The sequence below is a fragment of the Sorex araneus genome, chromosome 1, assembly GCF_027595985.1.
Source record: "Sorex araneus isolate mSorAra2 chromosome 1, mSorAra2.pri, whole genome shotgun sequence".
Classification (NCBI taxonomy): domain Eukaryota; kingdom Metazoa; phylum Chordata; class Mammalia; order Eulipotyphla; family Soricidae; genus Sorex; species Sorex araneus.
This window is the reverse complement of record NC_073302.1, coordinates 287,403,988-287,426,985: the sequence shown is the minus strand read 5'-3', so window position 1 is coordinate 287,426,985 and position 22,998 is coordinate 287,403,988. Positions and strand designations below refer to the sequence as shown.

The following is a 22,998-nucleotide window of genomic DNA, read 5'->3' as shown; positions in this document are numbered from 1 at the left end:
ACCCTCTATGATTAATGTTGCTCTATCATCAATAGTCGATTAGGGTGCTAGTCTACGATCTTGTAATTTCCCAAAGGATCTGATGATGTTTGAGTGTGAAACAGGACATTATTGCCTCTACTGTGTTTTTGCTCTGACCCCGGGTACTCTTAGGTGTGACTGAGGAAGGGAAACGGAGCGTCTTCACCTCCTCCCCTCCTCCCCATCCTGTACAGTGTCACCCTCTCAATAGCTTTCTTATTCGGGGAGAAACAGATATTCTCATAGACACCGAATTTTTGCAAAGTTATCAGGATTTAATAATCATTTGAAAATTATCAGATTTAATACATTTGAATCCAGGCAGGCTATAGGAATTAAAGAACTGAACGCAATTCGGTTTCCAAGGGGAACTAAAAGCCATGCCAGCCTTTACCTGCAGAGTTACTAAGAGGGGCGACACATCTGTAAGTCTCTTTACCTTGGACCTGCTGTTTCTGAATTTTTAATTTAAAAATTTGATTTGAAATTATTTTATTTTACTTTTTGCATTTCACCCTATCCCACCCTCCTCTCTCCGGCCCCAAACAGCCTCTTGAACTGCACAGTTCCAAGGGAGGTTCAAGAACAAGCCAACAAATCACCTGTGCCGTTAGCGAATGAGTAGGGTGGGAGAGAAAATATGCATTTTTTTTTTAAAGTCAAAATGTTTCTGCATCGCAGACTTGCTTGGACGTGGCACGCCACGGGAGCTGCAGGGGCCTCGGCGTGGCAGGCGGTGTAGACACCTGGTGAATCCTCCCCAGTGTGCTCGTCCGGACCTTGCGGCCGCCGCTGGGAACACCGGGGTGGGGGGCTTGGGGGCACACAGGACCAGCACGAGGCCGCCGGCCGCCAGCCCCAACGTGTCCACGGGGATGCGCCCACTCCCGCGACGGGAAGAGAGAGAGAGAGAAGCGGATGCTCAGGGAGCGAAGGAGGCGGCGAAGTTTGCAAGCTGGGGCCGGGAGGGGGCTCGGCGGCCGCGGGGGCAGCGGCTCTGCAGGGAGGCCCGCGGGGGCGGCGCCAGGCGCGCAGTGAAAGCCAACGCTGGAGGCAGCGGAGCGGGCGCCGAAATAGCTCAGTTGGGAGAGCGTTAGACTGAAGATCTAAAGGTCCCTGGTTCGATCCCGGGTTTCGGCAGGCTTTTTTTTTTTTTCCTTTTAGGGAGGAGTTTAAGTTTCCCTGCCTCTCCCCCGCCGGCAGTCACCCGCCGAGAAGGCAGTGAAAACTGCGCACCCGAAGGCGGCGGAGGTGGGAGCTTCCCCGATCCCCTGGGAGAAACGCAGCGGCGCCAACACGCCACAGCTACTTCCGGTGCGGTCCCCACTTCCGGTGCGGCGGCGGCGGCGGCGGCGCGGCGATGGCTGCGCGTGCGTCGTGCGGAGCCCGGCCCCACCCCGGCCAGACCCGGAAGTGGCGCCTCCCAGAACCCGCGCGCGCCCCCTGCCGGTGGGAAGAAGCAGCGGGAGCGGCAGACTTCCCCTGTCCTGGAGGCGAGGGAGACTCCCCGACACCCCCAAGTTCTTATTCCTCCAAACCTTCGAATTTTGGGGGTAGGGGTCGCAAAGAAACCTATTGTGGAAACTAGTGAACCCCCCCACCCCAACACCTCCGGTCTTTTGCAAGAGTGGAGCCCCGGGGAGGGTTGGGGGAGCTCGGAATTAATGAAATGCACCCCCAGAAATGGGGTGGTCCGTGCCCAGAGGTGAAATTGATGTGGTGGACCCCACAGGTGAAGGGCCCCATGTTCCTCTGCCACCCCGCAACCCAGGACTGCCAGGTTCTTGTCTCGCCTTGCAGGAAAGTATGTCAGGGGTAGGCAGGCAGTGAAGTGAAGCAGATTTCATTTGGAGGATTTGGGGGAGGGGGAAGGAGGAAGAGAAAGTGAGAGAGTGTGGAGAATAACCCTTCCGCGAGAGCCTGGGCTTTTCCAAGGGCGGAGAGAGCCCCTACGCACATTCCCGGTATTAGATATGAAAGCATGAAGGCAAGCATCCCTAGAGGGGAGATATCGGGGACACAGGTGCTCAGGCATCACATGGGCTCGGCCACATGGGTGCAAGCAGCACCTGGGCTCGGGCGGCATGTGGGTGCCTTTCCTTTGTTCAAGGTGGCCTTCATAGGGGGTCTCCAACCTGCCCCCCTGTGGGGTTTCTAAAAGCCCCCTGCTCTGGAAGTTGGCAAGGTGGGTAGGATTCGGAGTGGTTGATGGTCTTTGAAATGTCTTTCCTGGCCGTTTGTTTCTGCTGGGTCTGTTGCGGGTCAGGTTTGAAAGTCTTACCAGGCCTTAGTTCCTGTTTTCTGCAAGGTTGGCTTTCACAACTTAGGGCTATTCACGATCATAAAATCCCCTTATTCCCTTATTCACCGATTTCTTGAGCGGGCTCAGTAACCTCTCATTTCGTCCTTTCCCTGAGATCTTAGAAGTCTCTCTCAACTCGGCCCTCCCAACGATGTCGCACTGGGGGCTCTTTCAGGGTCAGGGGAATGGGATCCAGCTTGTTACTGGATTTAGCATATGAATACACCATGGGAAGCTTGCAAGGCTGTCCCATGTGGGCAGGAAGCTCTCAGAAGATTGCCAGTTTCTCCCAGAGGGAGAAGTAGGCTACAAGATATCGCTACAAAATATCTTCTGAGAGCTTGCTTTTAAATCTCTCTCTGGATGTTGGCCATTGATGGGATTACACACACCTGGGTTCCTCTGCCTGGTACCTTCATGCATGAGGCCTGTCCGGACGTGTGGAGAGGGATCTCGAGCATGGCTGTAGCTAGGTTCCGGTGGTCTTCAGCTGGGAGCTCTTCTTGGGGTGGGGAGGGAAGCTGGAGCCCATCCCCTCCGAGGGGCCCCGGGAAGACAGCCAGGGGTGCGGGCAAGAGGCTCTCAGGGCTATTACTTCCCAGGAAATTTACTGCCCTCGCCTTGGGAGGGGCCTTCCCTATCTGCCTGCCCGCCTATATCAAAATCTTTGCACCCGAATAACTTTAGAGTTGGGATCTGCTAATTCCCATGTGGGCCCCTCAGCCCCTGGAACTGGCTAGAAGCATTCTTTGTCTCCCGCGCAGAGCAGCCCAAGAGGAACCCGGGTGGGTGGGGAGTGGTGATGGTGGTGGTTGTGTGGGCAGCTGGCATCCCCACTGGCCTCCAGTGATTCTGCAGCAGGGAGGAAGATGGGAGGGCCCTGGTAATGTGTGCTGGGAAAAAGTGTCTGAAGCCTACACCAGCCCAAAGGTGGGAGGCTTTTGGCTTTTGCCACAGAAAGACCCATCTCAAGAGACAGGCAAACCACTGAGGTGCAGAATTCTTCCACCAGGAACAATTTTGAAGCCTATTAACGTTGGTTTCTGTTCCTCTAATGGGCCTTTTTACCCAAGGCCTCTCGGGGTGCCCAGGGGAGGTTTGGAGTCATTTGTTTTGCTTGAGGGGGTGAAAAGGCTCTTCTGGGAAGGAACAGTCAGGTTAGAGTGTAGACTCTGGCTGACTTCCAGATGCCCTGCTGCAGACCAGGTAACCAGGTGGGAGGGAGGTGGAGGCCTGAAACCTCTTCCCAAATCTCCTTGGAAAGCTTCTAGGAAGAAACCCAGTTCACCTAAGGAATTTCTCAGATGACGTGAAAGTGGGAGCTACAAGTCTGTTTCTTTCCTAATTATTCTGCACACTATCTTCAGAGTAAGCAGAAACTCGATACTGGGAAGCTATTCAGATTTTAAATTTATTTTTTATTGTTTTGGGGTCACACCCGGCGATGCACAGGGGTTACTCCTGCTCTGCACTCAGGAATTACTCCTGGTGGTGCTCAGGGGACCATATGGGATGCTGGGAATCAAACCCGGGCTGGCTCCAGCCCCCTGTTACATGTAATGTTATCTGTCACGTGATAGATTTTTCAACAAGTGGGTGGGTGAGCACTTCTTTATTATGCTTCGAGAATGTGGGCCATTAAAACTGGGGATGGTGAGCTTCCGGTGTTGGAGTCGGTCATCCAATGAGAGACACCACTTGGTGTCCCTGATCTTCATAGCAGGTGAAGGGCAGATCCCAGGTCTCTTCCTGCCTGTTCCCCATGCTCTCTTTCCTTTTGAAGAACCCTTCTGCTTCTGTGCTTATTGACTCTCCAGTTCACGGGAGCATGGATCACCAAAGTTATCCTCTCTGGAGGGTCCCGAACCTGCCAGGGCTCTGATAGGCAGCCGAAGGAACCCTGCTAACCTTGTCAGTGACACTTGAAGGTAGTTGGCCTGGTTTAATCTACTCTAAAAAAAGATGCTACCTAGGAGTGTTCTTGTGAGAGAGCAGCAGAATTCCAAAAGGCATTAAAATACCCGAGTCACAGAGCAGTAGTTCTTTCATCCGGTGTATTAGAGTTCCATGTTCAAGTTTCATTCTATTTTATTAACTTAGATTAAGAGATGAGGTTTGAAAAAGAAAAACTGCAATTAAGCAAGGTTCATTCTAAAAACAGTAACAAGGGGATATAAATTAAAATTTCTGGGAAATAAACAATAAAAGCTAAGTTGCTCGAGTCTTGTTTTTCCAGAGTACATAATTCCTAGGGAAATGCTACAAGAAGAAATAGTTTAGATTGAAGGCAGGAGAGGTTTTGTCAGATAAAGAGAGGCATGTGATAAGCTACTGGGCTTTGAGGCAAGAGCATAGTGCAGTGGGCACTGCTCGCCCTGCATGCAGCTGGGTTCGATCCATGGCACCCCTGAACCCTGCTGGGAGTGATTCCTTATCACTGAGCCAGGAGTAAGCCCAGAGCACCACAGGCCAGCTGTGGCCCCACAACAAAACACAATGTTGACCTTTATTTTCTGATAGAATTTGACTTAGACAAGACCAGGAATGTGAGCATTGCTGTTGAATAGATTTGCCAGTGTTGAGAAGGTCTACAAGCCAAATATTGGCATGAAGGCAAAACCAAAACCAAAACCAAAAAAAGCCTAATCAATAAAAACCTACAAACAAACAAACAAAAAAACCAAACCACTTTCCCCTCTAACCCTCTTTACTTCTTATGGTGAGTGCCTACAAATTAGACTAATAAAAGATTAACAAGAGAAATGGGAGGATTATTAACATGTGCATTGTGTGTACTTATGAAAATGCTCTGGGATTAGTAACTCAGAGGGTGGTTGAGAACTTGGTCTTAATGTTTCATTTTAGTTTTGATTTGGGGCCACACTTGGTGGTGCTCAGGGTTTACTCTGGGTCCTGTGCTCAGGAGCCATATGAGGTACTGGGATTGAACCTGGGTCATCTCTGACTGTGTGCAAAGCAATTGCCCTCCCAGTTGTACTATTTCTTTAGCCCTTGATGTTCCGTTTTAACAAAGAGCCATGAGTCTGTAGGAAGTGACAAAACAAAAGAAAAAAGACAGTCTTGGGTGACAAATAGTGAAAAGCGGAGGTAGCAAAGTTTGTGGTACCAATTTCTCAAGTGCTATTTATGGGCTGGTCCAAGGGGAGCCTTGCCTCTGGTGATTAATGGTTCTCCATTCATCCCAGGGGGAGGGAATACTTTTAGAAAACGGGGCTGGGCTGGGTAATCTTCCATCTGCTTCTTCTCAGTTGCTTTTGACTCAGAATTATCCTCCCATGAGAGTGGCATATTCTACTAGGTTTCAGACAAAAAGAAAAGAAACCGCTGTGGGCTGGAGTCATAGTACAACAGGTAGGGCCATTTGCCTTGCACAAAAGTGACCCAGGTTTGATTCCTGGAATCCAGCATGGTCCCCTGAGTACTACTAGGAGTAATTATTGACTACAGATCCAGGAACACTGCTTGGTGTGGCCCCAAACAAAACCAAAAAAAGCCTCAAACCACTGTCACTGTCATCTTGTTGCTCATCAATTTGCTCGAGCGGGCACCAGTAACATCTCCACCATTGTAAGACTTATTGCTACTATTTCTGGCAAATCAAATACATCATGGGGAGCTTGCCAGGCTCTGCCCGTGCAGGCAGAATACTCTCAGTAGTTTGCTGGGCTCTCCAAGAGGGGCGGAGGAATCAAACCTGGTTCGGCTGCGTGCAAGGCAAACGCCCTACCCGCTGTGCTATCACTCCAGCCAGTCGGCCTCAAACCAAAACAAGCAAAAAACCCCAAAACACTGAGTTGTGATTTTGCTGTAGTTGTTGCTGCTGATAGTTCAGGAAAGAAGGTGAAGGGGCCGTTAGGGCCCTGGAACTTGAGGGAGGGACCTTAAACAGAGTGGGAGCCTGGCCACTATTAGCACTTGACCTGCATTGGAACGGTGCGGGCAGCTGCCTGGCCTCAGTGATGAGATAGCATACAGGTGAAGTCGGGTACCGGACCCAGAATTTCACAGCACAGGCAGTGTCCTGACTCAAGCCAACACAGCCTGCCAGGGAATCTCCTCTCCAGAGTCTGCCTGGGGAATGGGGAGACTTTTTTCTGACAGTTACTGACTGCACCAAAAGAGAAAGTCAACGTGGGCAATGTCAGTGTTGATGTGTGAAATAGGCAGGGACGCTGTGACTCAAAGTGACAAAACTGCTGCTGTTCCGTCACAGATTATGTTCGAGTCTATTCCAAACTTTTAAAAATAATTATGTTTTTGAAGTCATGAAATTTGCATTTAAGTGGATCAACATGGAAAGTATCATGTTGAGTGAAATGAGTCAGAAAGAAAGAGACAGACATATGTCTTTTTCAGATCATATATATATGATCAAATCATATATATATGATTTCTCTTTGCCTCCCCGCCCCTGATCCCCACACCCACAGTAATCAAAGTTCCTTTCTTACTTGCATCCTTTAAAGAGTAGAAGGCTTTGCTCTTCTCAGCACCGAAGAGGAGGAGAACAGGATGTCAGACCTCTTTTGTTACTGTTTCATCTAACAGAGACAAGTTGAGGCAATTTGGGGTTCAGAATGTGCCAGGACACTAACCCAGGTTAATTTTAGACCATAAACCCATCAGTTAGGATCATAGTCAAGCCTTGCATTGCTGACATTTAGTGAATGTCTTAACAGCAACACCACCACCACCACTTTCTCCATCTTTCAAGTTGCTTAAGATCTCCCGGCTGCTATTTTTAAAGGTAGGGTTTAAGTGACTTTCAGGATAAACAGGTTTTAGAAAACCTGCCAGCTCTAAGTGTGTAAGATTCAGAGCTACGTAAAGGTTTTGTGTCTGGAGAGGTATATAGACAACAAACAGTCCCACGCAAACAGAAACATGTCTCCTTAGAAGAGTGGTACTTAATCCACCCGAGATTGGTTCGTTCATTCTTGCGGGTTCCAGGGCTGAGCAGGTGTGCTTCAGTAGATGTGCTTGGGAGGTCCTCTTGGAAAAGCAGCTGCTGGCCTTTCCAGCTCCGATGGCTCCTAGATAGGACCGCAGTCAGTGTCAGTGTGTCTCTGCAGGTCCAGGACTTTGGGTAGATGGAGTCCCCAAGGTAGTATTAGTGTCTATTTTTTTTTTTTAATCGAATCACCTTGAGACACAGTTACAAAACTTTCATGTTTGAGTTTCAGTCATACAATGATCAAACACCCATCCTCCACCCATCCCTCCACCTGTGCACATTCTCCACCACCAATGTCCCCAGTATTCTCCCCCACCCCTTTCCAACCCTCCCCCTGCCTCTATGGCCGACAGTTTCCCCCATACTCTCTCTCTACTTTTGGGCATTATGGTTTGCAATTTAGATACTGAGAGACCATCATGTTTGGTCCTCTATCTAGTTTCAGCACACATCTCCCATCCCGAACGATTCCTCCAACCATCATTGACTTAGTGATCCCCTCTCTATTCCAGCTGCCTTCTCCCTCAATTAGTGCCTATTCACAGTTCCCCAAGTCCTATCCAACTGAGAGTAGAGATGTGATCACAGTATTGGAAATCATCGCTTTTGCCTCAGTGACTCATTCAAGATTCATATTCACACCAGTCCCAGATGGCTTCATATATTTTCATAGGGATCATAGGGATCCAAGTGCCACTCATGCACCTCTGGGCTACGAGGCGTCTCCCCTCTTCTGTTTGGTCTCCTGGGCACAGACTCTCTGTATCAGTGCCATTTGGGTGCTGAGTAGTATGGCTGTGTTGTGTATGGGACAGAGGCTGGTGTCTGGGGCAGCACAGTGATCTGACAGATCGTTAGGAGAACAACCTCTCCAAGTTTCTTCCAGTCCCTTTGCCTTGGGCCATGGGGTTCAAACACATGCTTCCTTTCCATTTTCTTCTTTCTTCTATCTTCTTTCCCTGATGCTGAGAGCCATAATGATTCTCCCTTACTTAGACAAGGACCCAAAGTTCTCATGCTCCTCATCTCTTGCAAATGATTTATCTTAAGTCTGTTCCACCACCACCGAGTCAGCTCTATTGGCTGAAACTCAGCGATGTGTAACTGAAATGGGCTTCCTGAGGATGTGTAAGTGAAATGGGCTTCCTGATAGTGCGCCTAGAACATGCATTCTGGGTTGTAGAGATTGATAAGCCAAAGCCAAATCTTTTGAGTCCTTGACATTTGGATATTCCAGGCAGCCTAATAACTGGGGGAGGTGACTGTCTCTTCAATATGGTACTTTAAAATAATTATCTAGGGTGGAGAAATGACACAGGGATTAAGGCACTTTGTTCGTGTGTGGCTGACCCCGGTTCAGTCCCTGGCACCACACGGTCCCCGTGCATTTCCTGGTGCAGACTTGGTGGTCCTGAGCATAGTCCAGTCATAGTCCCTGGCATCACAGGGCATGAGTAGTACCACATATGTTCTGAGCACTGCCACGTATGGCCCTAAAATTAAAACTAAAACCAACCAAATAATAACGACAAAAGACTGGGAGAAAACTGTGAGTGTAGAAAGAGACTGGACCTGGGACTGGCTCAGGGGCTAAAGTGGGCACCTTAGAGAACCTGAGTTTGGATCCTGGGAGCAGGTCACATATGCCAAGAGTGGCCTGGCAGCTCTATAGTCTGGGACACCAGGTGTCTTGGACAGTGTGTGGTCTCTGGCACAGCACGGCTGGTGTGTGCAGCTCATGCGTGGCCCCTGGCGAGCACCACAACTCCAGATGTGTGAGCACCACGGTGAGGTGTGTGACTCCTCGTGACCAAGTGTGTGAGCATGGGTAAACTTTCGGGTGAAGTGTCAGGTTTCTCTCCAATGCCAGCAGAGCTCGGCCTTCAGCATGAAAGGGGCTCCATGCCTAGTGGCATGTTTGGGAACTTGGAACGGGACCAAATCCCTGGACTTGGGTGAAGTAGCAGCACCTTGGAGTGGGGGGTGGGAGCTTAGGATAAACAGCAGGAGCTTGGAGGCGAGACCTTGGGTACATGCATGCACCTGCCCACAGATTTGTGTAAGGAAGGTCCTTGGCATCATGTTGGCCTTCTTCTTTTCCCTAGAGAGAAGTTCCCTAAGAGTGTGGGGTGCTCCCCCAAGAGCAGTGACCATGAGTGCCTCTGCCGGAGGCTGCTAGATGGGGCTGCCCAGCGAGATGAGGCCAGAGATCCAGGGGGAGGGAAGGGGAGGTGGCTGTGCCCCAGGCAGTGCAGGGATCAGAGCTCTGAGGACGCGCATGACTATAGGTGAGAGCACAAAGAATCCTAAGACTGCTACAGAGCACTTGGGCACCTGTAAGGAGACAGCGGCTATGTGTGTGCTCTGGTACTCTTAGATTGCGCCCAATCTTGTGACGCCCAGACCTATGCTCTGGGGGGTAGACCAGCTGCCTCACAGAGAGGGCAGAACCTATGCACCCCAACAGGGACCTGGCCGCACCATAGAGACCTGCATTGAGCACTGTAACTGGAATTTTCTCCAGGACTGCAACAAGGTGAGTTCCACCCATAGTGCACACATGTGCAAGCATGACCATGAAAGTGCGATACCCCAGGCAAGCATCACAACCTAATGTGCCACCTCTGGTCATTGCAACCGTTACGACAGCAGGGAAGGGAAGGGAAGGGAAGGGAAGGGAAGGGAAGGGAAGGGAAGGGAAGGGGGGAAGGGAAGGGAAGGGAAGGGAAGGGGGGGAAGGGAAGGGAAGGGAAGGGAGACAGACAGACATACAGACAAGAATGCCTACGGCCTTGGGAAATCATGGAAAATCATAGTAGCTACAGGAAATGTGGAAATCATGGAAAATCATGGTAGCTGCATGAAGTGTGTGATGAATTGAACACTCGAATCAGCCAACCTGTTCTCAGAAAAACTAGGTATACTTTACACAGTTTATAAAGGAGTCAACAAGTAAATGTTTCCAGGCAAAATCTAGTACTTAAGGGACCTATAGGGCTTCTTGAGGATCCCTGCTTTTTCCAAATATCCAACCTACTGACCCACTTGGACTGTGTCAATAACAGATACTCGTCTCCTTTCAACCACGGTGTCTCTTCTGCTACATGGCAGCTACCCAGCTGGCTCTTTCCCTGTGATGTGTATGGCTGCCTTAGGGCACTGGCATGATCTTACCTAGTTAGCTCATCCCATAGTGCTTCCTGCACCTGAGGTTTAACGAACACCTCCAGTAAATAGATGAGTTGTTTTGGAGCGTTCTTTGAAGAAGCCAATGTCTAAGAACTTTGGGAATCGTTGAGCTAAACAGCAAAATACTTTATCTTTTTTAAACTTTATTTTCACCATGGTTTATAAAGTTATTCACAATACACTGCACTGCGGTCCCATTGTTCATCAATTTGCTCAAGTGGGCACCAGTAACGTCTCCATTGTGAGACCTGTTGTTACTGTTTTTGGCATATCGAATACGCCACAGGTAGCTTGCCAGGCTCTGCCATGCAGGTAGGATACTCTTGGTAGCTTGCCGGGCTCTCCGAGAGGGATGGAGGAATCGAACTCACTCAAGTCAGCCGCATGCAAGGCAAACACCCTACCTGCTGTGCTATCGCTCCAGCCCTCTCACAATACAGTTGTTTCAATTGTACAGGTTAGTTGTGAAGCTGTGATACCGGTCCACTGTTTACAAGGTGGTGGCTGTGGGGTGTCACTGACAACTCAGTAGAAACACAGCAAGTTAGATGGATGCTCCGATGTTCCAACACCAGTCCCACCACCAGTGTGACCTTCTTTCCATGTCCCCCATTTCTAAAACCCCCACCCCTGCCCCCTTGGCAGGTGCAGAATAATTTATTTTACATTATGCCAACAAAATGGCATGATCAAAAAATAATTCATTAAAATAAAACTTGTATTATCTCACAATGGTGTTATTAAAGTTACTGCCAGAATGTTTACTGAGCTGCTTGTTGCTAGTGTAACCTTCTGGTTTTATTTACTGAACTTAGTGGCTTCTAGGATACTTTTCCATCTAATTTGCTGTTCTTCTATTGGGCTGTCAGTATTGTAGAATTTGGAGGTGATGTGTGTACACAAATGTTCACTCTGGGAGCTCCAGGACTTGTAGAAGTGGGAATGATTCTCAGTCTACTCCCTCGCAGAGGAGGGCCCAGAGTTTTCAGCCTGAAGACTGATGACTTGTGAGTTGTGTTGGCTTACTGTCTCTTCTGAGATTAGTTGTGAAGATGTGACATTGGCCCATTGTTTACAAGGTGGTGGTCGTGGGGTTATCACAAAATGCTTGCCGTTGGTTGATTTTCTTCTTTTGGCATTTGTGTCACACCCAGGAGTGCTCAGGGTCTATGCCTGAACTCCATGCTCTGGAGTGACCCCTGGCAGTGTCATATAGTGTGACCCGTAGCATGCTAGGTAAGCAGCTTACCTCTTGTTGCTGGAGATTATACAGATCTATATGTTTTATTTGTTTTGTTTTTGGGCCACAGCTGGTGGTACTTACAGTGTATTTCTGGCTCTGTGCTCAGGGATCACTCCTGGTGATGCTCAGATGACATGCAGTGCCAAGAGTCAAACTTGAGTGGGCTACATGCAAGTCTGTAATATTGATCTCTTGTGCTGGATTTTTGGTTTTGCTTTTTTTGGGTCACACCCGGCGATGCACAGGGGTTACCTCCTGGATTTGCACTCAGGAGTTACTCCTGGCGGTGCTCAAGGGACCATATGGGATGCTGGGAATCGAACCCGGGTCAGCCGCATGCAAGGCAAACGCCCTACCCGATGTGCTATTGCTCCAGCCCCTCTTGTGCTGGATTTTAAATATATGTATCTGGGTTTTCATGTCCTTGAGGTTAGGAATTATGTGTACTTTGGTTGTATGTTCAGGGCTTCTAACAGTGCTTGAGTCACATTACTTGTGTTAGTTCCATCCATGTTGTAGCAAAAGGCATACATTTATCTTTTCTTTTACCAAGTACAATTTCCACATCTTCTATATCCACTCATCTCTCCTTGGGCACTTGAGCTGTTTCCAGATCTTGAACGCAGTGAACATAGGTGTATTTTTATCTTTCTGACTGAGATTTTTTCTTTGGCTTATTTGTTTTTGTTCTTTGGATAGATTCTACAGTAAAATTTCTGGATCATGTGAAAGATCTATTTTTCATATTTGATTTATATCTGGGTTCATCTCTAGAGGTTGAGTTAATATCTCCAGTGGTGAATGAGGGCTCCCTTTGCTCCATTCAAAGACTTGTCTGGACCTAGAGGTTGGGTCTTCCCCTTCCCTAACACGGGTATTTCAAAGTTTTCAGATTCAGGGAGAAGGAAAAGACAGTCACAAAAGCAGCAACACAAAAAGCACAGAGGTTAGAACAACGCCCAGTAGGGAGAGTGAGCCCAGAGACTCCTGAGGGGGTACAGCCAGCATGCATGTGGTCCTGGTGCCACCATGCCCAGGATCACCAGTTTTGCTTATCCCATGGCAAGAAATAGCTCAACTGGGGCTGGAGCGATAGCACAGCGGGTAGGGCGTTTGCCTTGCATGCGGCCGACCTGGGTTCGATCCCCGGCATCCCATATGGTCCCCCAAGCACTGCCAGGAGCAATTCCTGAGTGCAAAGCCAGGAGTAACCCCTGAGCATCGCTGGGTGTGACCCAAAAAGCCAAAAAAAAAAAAAAAGAAAGAAATAGCTCAACTGAGAATGCTCCAGATATGTCATCATTCTATATTCCAAACTCTGGACAGGACCAGTAAGTTGGAGGGACCCATAAGACCTTTATGGTGGGTCACAGCCAAAACTTTACATGGAAGTCGGGTGGGAGGATAGTTGAGATAGAGGAGAGTCCAGTATGAAAACAATAGTGGGAAATGATCACTCTGGACAAGAACTGAGTGTTGAAAGTAGGTAAAGGGATGTACATGATAATCTTTCAGCATATGTATTGCAAACCATAATGCCCAAGGACTGGAGCAATAGCACAGCGGGTAGGGTGTTTGCTTTGCACGCAGCCAGCCTGGGTTTGATTCCTCTGTCCCTCTCGGAGAGCCCGGCAAGCTACCGAGAGTATCCCGTCTGCACAGCAGAGCCTGGCAAGCTATCCATGGCATACTTGATATGCCAAAAACAGTAACAACAAGTCTCACAATGGAGACATTACTGGTGCCTGCTTGAGTAAATTGATGAACAATGTGAGGACAGTGCTGAGTGTAATGTCCAAAATGAGAGAGAGAGAGAGAAAGAGAGAGAGATAGAAAGCTAGAGAAGAGGCAGAAAGAGAGGGAGAGAGAAAGAGAGAGAAGAGACAGAGAGAGGGAGAAAGGGAGAGAGGGCTAGAGAGAGAGAAAGAAGAGAGGCTTGCCATAGAGGCAGTCTGTGTGTATGGGAGGGGCTTGGGGGAGAGGTAACTGCGGAGTTGGTGCTGGGAAATTACACTGGTAGAGGGATGGGTGTTGGAACACTGTATGACTGAAACCAAATCATGAACAGCTTTATAATGCTTTATCTCAGGGTGATTCAACTAAAAAAAAAAACCAAAAAACATGGGGCTGGAGCTATATATATCATAGCGGGTAGGGCGTTTGTCTTGCACGCAGCTGACCTAGGGTTGATTCCCAGCATCCCAAATGGTCTCCTGAGCACCACCAGTAGTAATTCCTGAGTGCACAGCCAGGAGTAACCCCTGTGCATTCCGGGTATGACCCAAAAAGAAAAAACAAAAACAAAAAAAACAAACCCCCTCCCCCAAAAAACCTTTATGTATGTTTTGACTGGAGTGATAGTTCAATGATTGATTGATCATATGTTTTGCGTGCTGGATTCGGGTTCAATTCCTGGCATTGCATGGCTCCAGGTCACCCACTTCTATGTGTGACCCCCACCTCCAAAAGAAAAGAAAAGAAAAACAAAATCTCCACCTCCACGAATGATATTACTATAACCTGTGAATTCAAATCAAGCATCATGGTTCAAGCAAAGCAAGGATTCCGGGGCCAAACTGTGTGGGCTTTGAACCCTGGTTCTGCCGACCTTGTGAAGACCCCGTCCTCTCTTCTGGCCTTCGTTTCCTCACCTGTACAGTGGGGATGATACTGACATTATCTCCTCACTGGGTGGCTCTGGTTATTCGAGTGCTGACAGATGTAACTTAGAAGGCGGATGGCACAGACTCAGCTCAGAGTGTTGGTTGGATTCTCAGGCCGACTGCTGGTCACACTGTCATCAAACCCAATGCAAGCGGAAGGGGAATGGCTTGTTAAAAGGAGGCCGCGGCCAGTATTCTCAGCCTGCTGGAGACCTCTAGAGTCAGGTTTAATACAGTACACTTCACCGCCGCGTGGTACACATTCAATGGGCTCATTATACAGCAGGAGATGGAGATCTCAGTAAAACACTGACAGGAAAGAACATGCTGTCGCAAATGCGGTCCCCCCCCACCCCCCCGTGTCCTGAAGTGCTCTCTCTCTCTCTCTCTCTCTCTCTCTCTCTCTCTCTCTGGTTTGGCTTTTTTGGGATCATACCCAGTGAGACTCAGAGGTTATTCCTGGCTGTGCATTCAGGAATTACTCCCAGGGGTGCTCAGGGGACCATATGGGATGCGGGGGATCAAACCCAGGTCGTCGGCTGCATGCAAGGCAAACGCTCTCCCCACGGTACTATCGCTCTGGCGCCACCAAGTGCTCTTGACTTAAAACTGTTTCTCTTTTATTCACTAGAGGTATTTGGGTTCCCTAGTGACAAGGCTTCTTGGGTCCAGAGAGATAGTACAGGAGCTAGGGTGATTCTTTGACACGCTGCTGACCCAGGTTCGGTTGTGGAAACCACATTCGTCCCCCCCAATCCTGGACAGAAGTGGTTGCTGACCACTGCTGGGTGTGGTTGCCTCCCAACACAGAGTGACTATTTCCCCCTCGTCTCTTTCTGTGGGCCACACCTGGCGGTGCACAGGGCATGCTCCTGGCACGAGACTCAGGAATTACTCTTTCCAGTGCTCAGGGAATCACATGCACTATCAGAGATGGCACCAGGGCCAGCCATTTGTCAGGCACCCCTCACTCTCGGGCCACGTGGCAACGGTGCTCACACGCCTTCATGAGTGAAGGGGCAGGTTCCAGGCTGGGTTGGTCTCCATCATGCTGTCAGGTATAAAGAGAAAAGACAGCTTTCTGTTCTTGCTTTACGTTATCTAACAAAACCTCAGAGAGGTTAAGCGACCCACCCTACATCACACGGCGAGGGGGTTGCCAAGCTGAGGTTCAGAAGCAGGCGGATGTTTCCACACCATGTTCCCTCTCCTCTTCCCTTCCAAAACATAAGTTGAGATGCCTGAAACCTTGGGTTTTTTTTTTTATATCTCTGAGCTTTTTTATTTAACTAATTAATTAATTAATTAATTATTTTTTTTTTTTTGTGTTAGTGAATCACCGTGAGACAAAGTTACAGACTTACAGGTTTTCATGCTTACATTTCAGTCATACAATGATGGAGTACCCATCCCTCCTCCAGTGCCCATTTTCCACCATCAATGGTCCCAGCATCCCTCCCACCACCCCCACCCCGTCCTCTTCACCTCACTCTGCCTCTGTGGCAGGGCATTTCCATTTGCCTCTCTGAGCTTTTGACTCCGTTTAAGTGGATAGGGTTAGCACAGCGGTTGGGCGTTCACCTTTCACACAGCCGACCCATGTTCGATTCCTCGGCCCCTCTCGGAGAGCCCAGCAAAGCTACCGAGAATATCAAGCCCGCACGGCAGAGCCTGGCAAGCTACCCGTGCGTATTGGATATGCCAAAAACAGAAACAATAAGTCTCACAATGAGAGACGTTATTGGTGCCCGCTCAAACAAATCGATGAGCAACGGGATGACAGTGACAGTGACAGGGTTAACCTGAGTTATTATAGATGCAGCGTGTAATTTGCCAACGGAAGCTACAAAAGTGGAATCTATATTTATTTATTTTTTTTGGAGGGGGGTAGTACTGGGTGAGGAAAAAGACGAGATTTCTTCTAGGGAGGCATAAATTTAGTTCGGGCAGCATCCTCTGCGGTTGCAACTCGGTGTGTGTTTTGATGTTGAGATGTTCCTTGGGGTGGGGGTGGGCAGGGGGCTCCTTTCTGGACCTTTGCTTTTTCTCTCCCCCCCCCCCCCCCCCCCCGATGGAAAGCCAGTTTGAGAGTTGCTTTAAGAAGGAGGAAGAGCTTCTTTTCAGAGAGAGAGAAAAAAAAAGGAATTGTGAGTTAGGGGCAATTCATGCTGGAACCACTAGACATTGTTTCCAGGGGCCCAGTGTGGTTTCACGGGGACACCAGTCATGCATTACAAAAGGCTTTCCTGGAGGAACCCCCCGCTGGAGACGGGGTCCCCTGGGGAGGGGTGAGTGCTCAGCACCCTGCCCCGGCCTTGCGAGCAGAATAGATTAATTTTGTCATTGCCCTTTCTCAGTTTCTGTCTTTGACCAGAAAAAAGAGGTTAATTGTGTGCCGTTTCTCAGGAGAATGAGGTATCAGCGTTTTAATTCCTGATAGTTTATGAATTGCAAGCAGCTAATTAAAACTTAAAGATTAGAGGCGCTCCTTGGGCTCGGAGGCCATTTGGAGGCTTGGGGGATGAAGGGAACAAAGGACTGGCTTTTTTCTTTTCATTCCTCTCGCTTCCACGGATGTTCACGCCGAAACTGAGCCTTGAATGGTTTTACAGTCACTGTCGCAGTTCTAATTTTAATTTTGCAGCCGGTGGTGCAGTTTCTGAAAGGTACTGGGAAAGCAACGTGCAAACCATCGGCAATGAGAAATGCAAGGCGTTTGTCCCCAGGGGCTCCGCGTGACCCTTCCTGGCTTCCAGAGATCTCTCAAAGTGGAATGGGAACCACTTTCTAGTTTGACGAGCTGTACTGCGTGCCCAGCCAGAGCTCAGAAGCGTTTCTAGCTTCTCTTCTTCTTCTTTTTTTGCTTTTTGGGTCACACCTGGCAATGCACAGGGGTTACTCCTGGCTCTGCACTCAGGAATTACCCCTGGAGGTGCTCAGGGGACCATATGGGATGCTGGGAATCGAACCCGGGTCGGCCGCGTGCAAGGCAAACGCCCTCCCCGCTGTGCTGTCACTCCAGCCCCTCTTCTTGCTCTTCTTAGTCACCTCTGAGCTGCATTTACTTGTCAGGCATGTAGGACTTCTGCTTCCTTTGCTACTGGCTGCCTTTCAGGCTGTTGTGTTTCGTGTCACCCCTGGGATCACCAAAGTGCAGAGCAGCACCCACCTCGCCAACTGCAGTGGGCGCGACCTATGACCCATACCGCTCTGTCCATCTTCAGTTTCTTAGACACGCTTCTCCAATTTGTTGACCACGTGGGTGCATCTTGGTGGAAAATGCTCTGTCCTTTCTGAAGGGGATTGGGACAGCTGGGATTGGACAAGTGCCCCAATACAGACCCACTGCTTCTAGTTTCTTCCTTTATTCCATTTTAGAATAAGATTCTAAGAGGGTAAAGTATGGGCTGTTCACCAGGAATGACACAGAGAGTGGTCCAGATCTTACAGAAATTGGATCGTTTTTCTTTTCCTTTTCTTGTTTCCCTCCCTCCCTCCCTCCCTCCCTCCCTCCCTCCCTCCCTCCCTCCCTCCCTCCCTCCCTCCCTCCCTCCCTCCCTCCCTCTCTTCCTTCCTTCCTTCTTTCCTTCCTTCCTTCCTTCCTTCCTTCCTTCCTTCCTTCCTTCCTTCCTTCCTTCCTTCCTTCCTTCCTTCCTTCCTTCCTTCCTTCCTTCCTTCCTTCCTGTGCTTACTCCTGGCTCTGTGCTCAGGGATCATTCCTGGCAGTGCTCAGGGAATACCATATGTTGTATTGGGGATTGAATCAAAGTTAGCAGCAAACAAAGCAAGTGCCTTAACCCTTGTACTGTCCCTCTGACCCTACACATTGCGATCTTCCTGGGAAGGGATAAAAAACAACGGCACAAGTACTGAGTCATCTCCAACTCCCGCCGCACCCCCTCACCATCCCAGTAGTGTGTTGTAAAAGTCAAGTATTAGATTTTAGAGCATGTTATTAGCAAATGAGACTGAGTCAAGGCGAGGAAAGTGTTCCCTGAACAGATGGCATTTATGCCGGTGCTTAAAAGATAAATAGCGAAACAGGGCAGCCTGGAGGGAGTGGCCCCAAGGCAGCTCCTTTGTGAGCACAGCCTTTGCGAGCATGAGGTCATGAGTTCAGTAACCAAGTGCTCCCAGGTACTGCACTTGGTCCTGCAGCTCTGCTCTTTGGGGCTCCTGGTGCTGCAACAAAGAGTGAGAGCTTCCACCCACTATGTTCAGCTAAAGTGTGCAACTCCAGGTGAGAATGCAGTGAAGATGTTCAAGCACTGCCACCAGAAGCACCTCTCTTTATTTTTATTTTTAAAAAATTTTAAAATTTTATTGAATCACTGTGAGATAGTTACAATCTTTTATGTTTGGTTACAATCTCACAATGATCAAACACCCATCCCTCCACCAGTGCACATTCCCCACCACCGATATCCCCGGTATAGCCCCCTTTCCCACCCTCCCCCTGCCCCTATGGCAGACAATATTCCCTATACTCTCTCTCTACTTTTGGGCATGATGGCTCATGTTTGGTCCATTATCTACTTTCAGCATGCATCTCCCATCCCAACTGGTTCCTCCAGCCATCATTTTCTTAGTGATCCCTTCTCTATTCCATCTGACTTTTCCCCTCTGCTCATGAAGAAGTCTTCCAGCTATGGGGCAATCCCCCTGGCCCTTGTATCTACTGTCCTTGGGTGTCAGCCTCATGTGATGTTATTCTATACTTCACAAATGAGTGCAGTCCTTCTATGTATGTCCCGCTCTTTCTGACTCATTCCACTTAGCATGATTTACTCTCCATGTTGATCCATTTATAAGCAAATTTCATGACTTCATCTCTTCTAACAGCTGCATAGTATTCCATTGTGTAGATGTACCAAAGTTTCTCTAACCAGCCATCTGTTCTAGGGCACTCGCGTTGTTTCCAGATTTTGGCTATTGTGAACAGTGCTGCAATGAATATATAGGTACAGATGTCATTTCTACTTTGCTCTTTTGCATCCTCAGGATATATTCCCAGAAGTGGCATTGCAGGGTCATATGGACGCTCAATTTCTAGTTTTTGAAGGACTGTCCACATTGTTTTCCAGAAAGGCTGGACCAGTCGGCATTCCCACCAACAGTGAAAGAGTGTCCCTTTATTCCACATCCACGCCAGCACTGGTTGGAGAAGCACCTCTCTTGACAGGCATTCGTGTGAGTCCCTAGGATCCTGGGAAACACACAACCAGGATGTGTCATGTATGACTAAGTGAGTATGACCACAGCAAGCACCCGTGCATCTGCAAGCCCTGGCAGGCACAATGACCCAAGTATGTGGGCACCACAACCCAGCATAGGTATGACACCTCTTCACAGCAAATGCGTCAGTGAAGACAGTGTTGTAAATACATAAAACAGAAAGAAGGAACCAGGTTGGAGGAGGGAGTGGCGGCGTGGCAAAGGAGAAAGGTCCTCTTCTCTAGACAAGGGAGAGTGGGACAAGGCTGAAATGGCAAGGGATTTGGTGTGCTCTGAGAATGGAGAGAAATAAAAGCATCTGGGTTGGGTTAGAGCAGAGTGTGAGGTAAACACAGTCTCAGAGAGAGAGAGAGCGAGTGAGCGAACGAGAGAGCGAGAGAGAGAGAGAGAGCGAGAGAGAGAGAAAGAGAGTCAGAGAAGTGTTCAAACATAGGGTCCATGACTTAGTGCTCAGACTTGGGGACTTGTCTGCAAGGACTGGAATCAGGTCTGATACTCATAAGATTGGTTCTTTTAGAGAGGAGCCATACTCGGTGGTGCTCAGGGCTAACTCTTGGCGCTGAGCTCTGGCATCACTCCTGTAGGCTTGGGGACAGTCTCAAGTGGTACTCATGAGGTACTGGGGATTCGACCAGGGTTGGCCATGTGCAAAGCAAACATCCTCAGGCTGGTTTTGTGTAATGGTGCTCTCCCTGAGACAGAACATCCAAGAGATACCACATTCACTCACGCAGAAATTTCATGACTCCACCAACTAATCAGAGATCCCTCTGTCAGCTCTGCTGCTTGCCATTAAAAGTCATATTTACTGATCTTCTTATACGAGTGTTTACACGCGACAGTAAGATGGTGTTTGTCTTTCTCTTTCTGGCCACGTTCAGCATTGGGAACTCTCCACTTCCATCCATGTGTGAGCACATTGCATGATTTTGTTTTTTCTTAGAGTCGAATAGTTTTTATTATGCCATTGTTTCTTTTATTCTTATTAAAATAAATAAATTTATTTATTTTATTGAATTACCATGAACTACAAAGTTATTCATGGTCAAGTTCCAGGTATGTGGTGTTCCAGCGCCAACCTCACCAACTACATCTCCAGTATCCGTCCTGCATGCCCCAGTCTGCCTCTATGACAGGCACTTTTACTTCTCTTGCCCCGCACCCCTTTCAGCGCTCTGGTTACCATTCTGTTGTGGATAGCGGATCATGCATATCACTTCACCTCCTTTCACCACCCCATCTTCAGTTCTCCAGGACGACCACTTCCCTTCACCACTGCTGTATTGTTCCCTTCCCTGACCCATTTTCCCCTTCCCTATCCCACTCCCCCACCAGTGACCAGTTTTCTGCTGAAGACTGTCTCAGGGCTTTCTTTGTCTAATCATCTATTCTTGGACACTTGGGTTGTTTTCAGGTCTTGGCTGTTGTGAACAGTGCTGCAATAAACATAGGAGCACAGATGTCTTTTCTGAATAAAGTGTTTGGGACCTTGGGGTAGATATCAAGAAGTGGAGCTACTGGTTACCTGGAAGATAATTCTTAGTGTTTTGAGAGGTGTCCATATTGTTTTCCAAAACGATTGAATCAGTTAACATTCCTACCAGCTGTGGATGAGGGTTCCTTGTTTCCCACATCACCTCTAACATAGGTTGATTTAATTCTTTTTGATATGTGTCAGTCTCACTGATGTGAGGTGATATTTCATTGTTACACCCATAAAACCTTACTAGTAGCAGTATTGTAAATCATAAGAAATTAATTTTTTCAAAAGTTGCCTGACCATTCAGTTGTCAATTGTCTTTACTTAAGTGTGTGTCTCTAGTTGTAGATTTGACTTCAACGATTCCATCTTCAACAGTAAAGATCAACACAACCAAAGTGCCACCTCCTAGGTGAAGCTCAATACATTTCTTTCACCAACAGCCTTTTCTGTCCAAGCCACAAGCAATAGTCACTTTACACTTGCAGATTTTATGCCAATTTTTGCTAAAAAGATGGGGTGTTTCCATTATTCAAGGCTTAAAAAATTATATTAGCACTGTCATCCTGTTCATCGATTTGCTCGAGCGGGCACCAGTAACCTCTCAGAGAGCCCGGCAAGCTACCAAGAGTATCCTGCCCACATGGCAGAGCCTGACAAACTACCCATGGTATATTCAATATGCCCAAAACAGTAACAATACGTCTCACAATTAGTACTATTTTAAAATAACGTGCAGTGATGGTGGTGAATTATGGTACTTCCAGCATAGTTGCCTACCTGATGCTGGATGGCATCAAAGGAAGTGGGTATCATGAAAACAACATCAGTTAACAGTTTTCCCAGCGCTCCTACAAGTCACTTTATCTTTGTGATAACCCTGGAGTGACACTTTTGATCTCTGCCCTATATTCTGCTTTAATCATGGGGCTGCCTGTATCATTCACCCCCACAGTTGGCCATTGCATCATATCAGATTGAATGACAGTATCATCAACCTGGCATTTGTCATAAAAACCTTGAATTAGATTCTTGGCAATATTACCAGTCAATCCTTAAGTATCGGTAAAGGTGACATAGCTTGGGGTGGGTTGGTGTCCCTGATCATTATCAACTATTTCTTTTTCCTGGCTAGAATCCACCCACACAAGTGTGGGTGGTACTAAGGTCAATGCCAACCGCATGTCCCTTAGATGTGGTTGTTTAAGTGTAGGTTCAACTTGAAGAAAAAAAACCAGCAACCTTTTGAGTTGATGCTACATTCAATGAGGACGTTTACATTTTTCATTTTTAGTTACTATTGTGGCTGCCACACTTGGTGTGGAGGTTGGTGCTTTAGACTAGTTCAGGGCATGCAGTTCTAGAGATGGAGTCTGTGGCCTCACCACTTGTGCCATATTCCCAGACTTTAAACTTTTTGTTTTGATGGGTGGGTGGGGTGGGGGTGTTGGGTTACAGTTCTAAACATTTTAGGTTTAACATTGGTTCGTCCTTTCTCCTCCATTCCTGCTGCAAGTGGTTTAGGTTTACTGGGTTACACCCATCACAGTGCTCCTGAGAAACTTCCATTTCTCTGTGTTTATCTTTAAATTCTAGAACCTCTGTACTCTGCTTCCCTATCTGTTAATCAGCTGTATCTCCAAATAAGACCCTGTCTGTAACTTGTAAGGTTGGGTTATTCTAAGGACCCAAAGTGTTGTATTTGTAAGTGAAATATTGCTCTTCTCTTTCCCTTATGTCCTTTGCATAGCATCTCTAGAACAATGCCCTTTTTGTATGGACACAGGAAGACAGTTAATGTTAAGCCTTGGAACTTGGGAGTTAACTGGCTCCGAATAGTATTTACTCTGGCATTGAAACGGGAAAGGCCAAGCGCCATAAACTTAATAA

General features: G+C 48.1%; 1 non-coding gene across 1 annotated transcript; it reads left to right on the top strand.

Annotated features, from left to right (window-relative positions):
- The first annotated feature begins 1,088 nt into the window (after window positions 1-1,088).
- Window positions 1,089-1,161, top strand: TRNAF-GAA (transfer RNA phenylalanine (anticodon GAA)). The gene has a single exon. It is a non-coding gene; the product is annotated as a tRNA-Phe (tRNA).
- The last annotated feature ends 21,837 nt before the right edge of the window (window positions 1,162-22,998 follow it).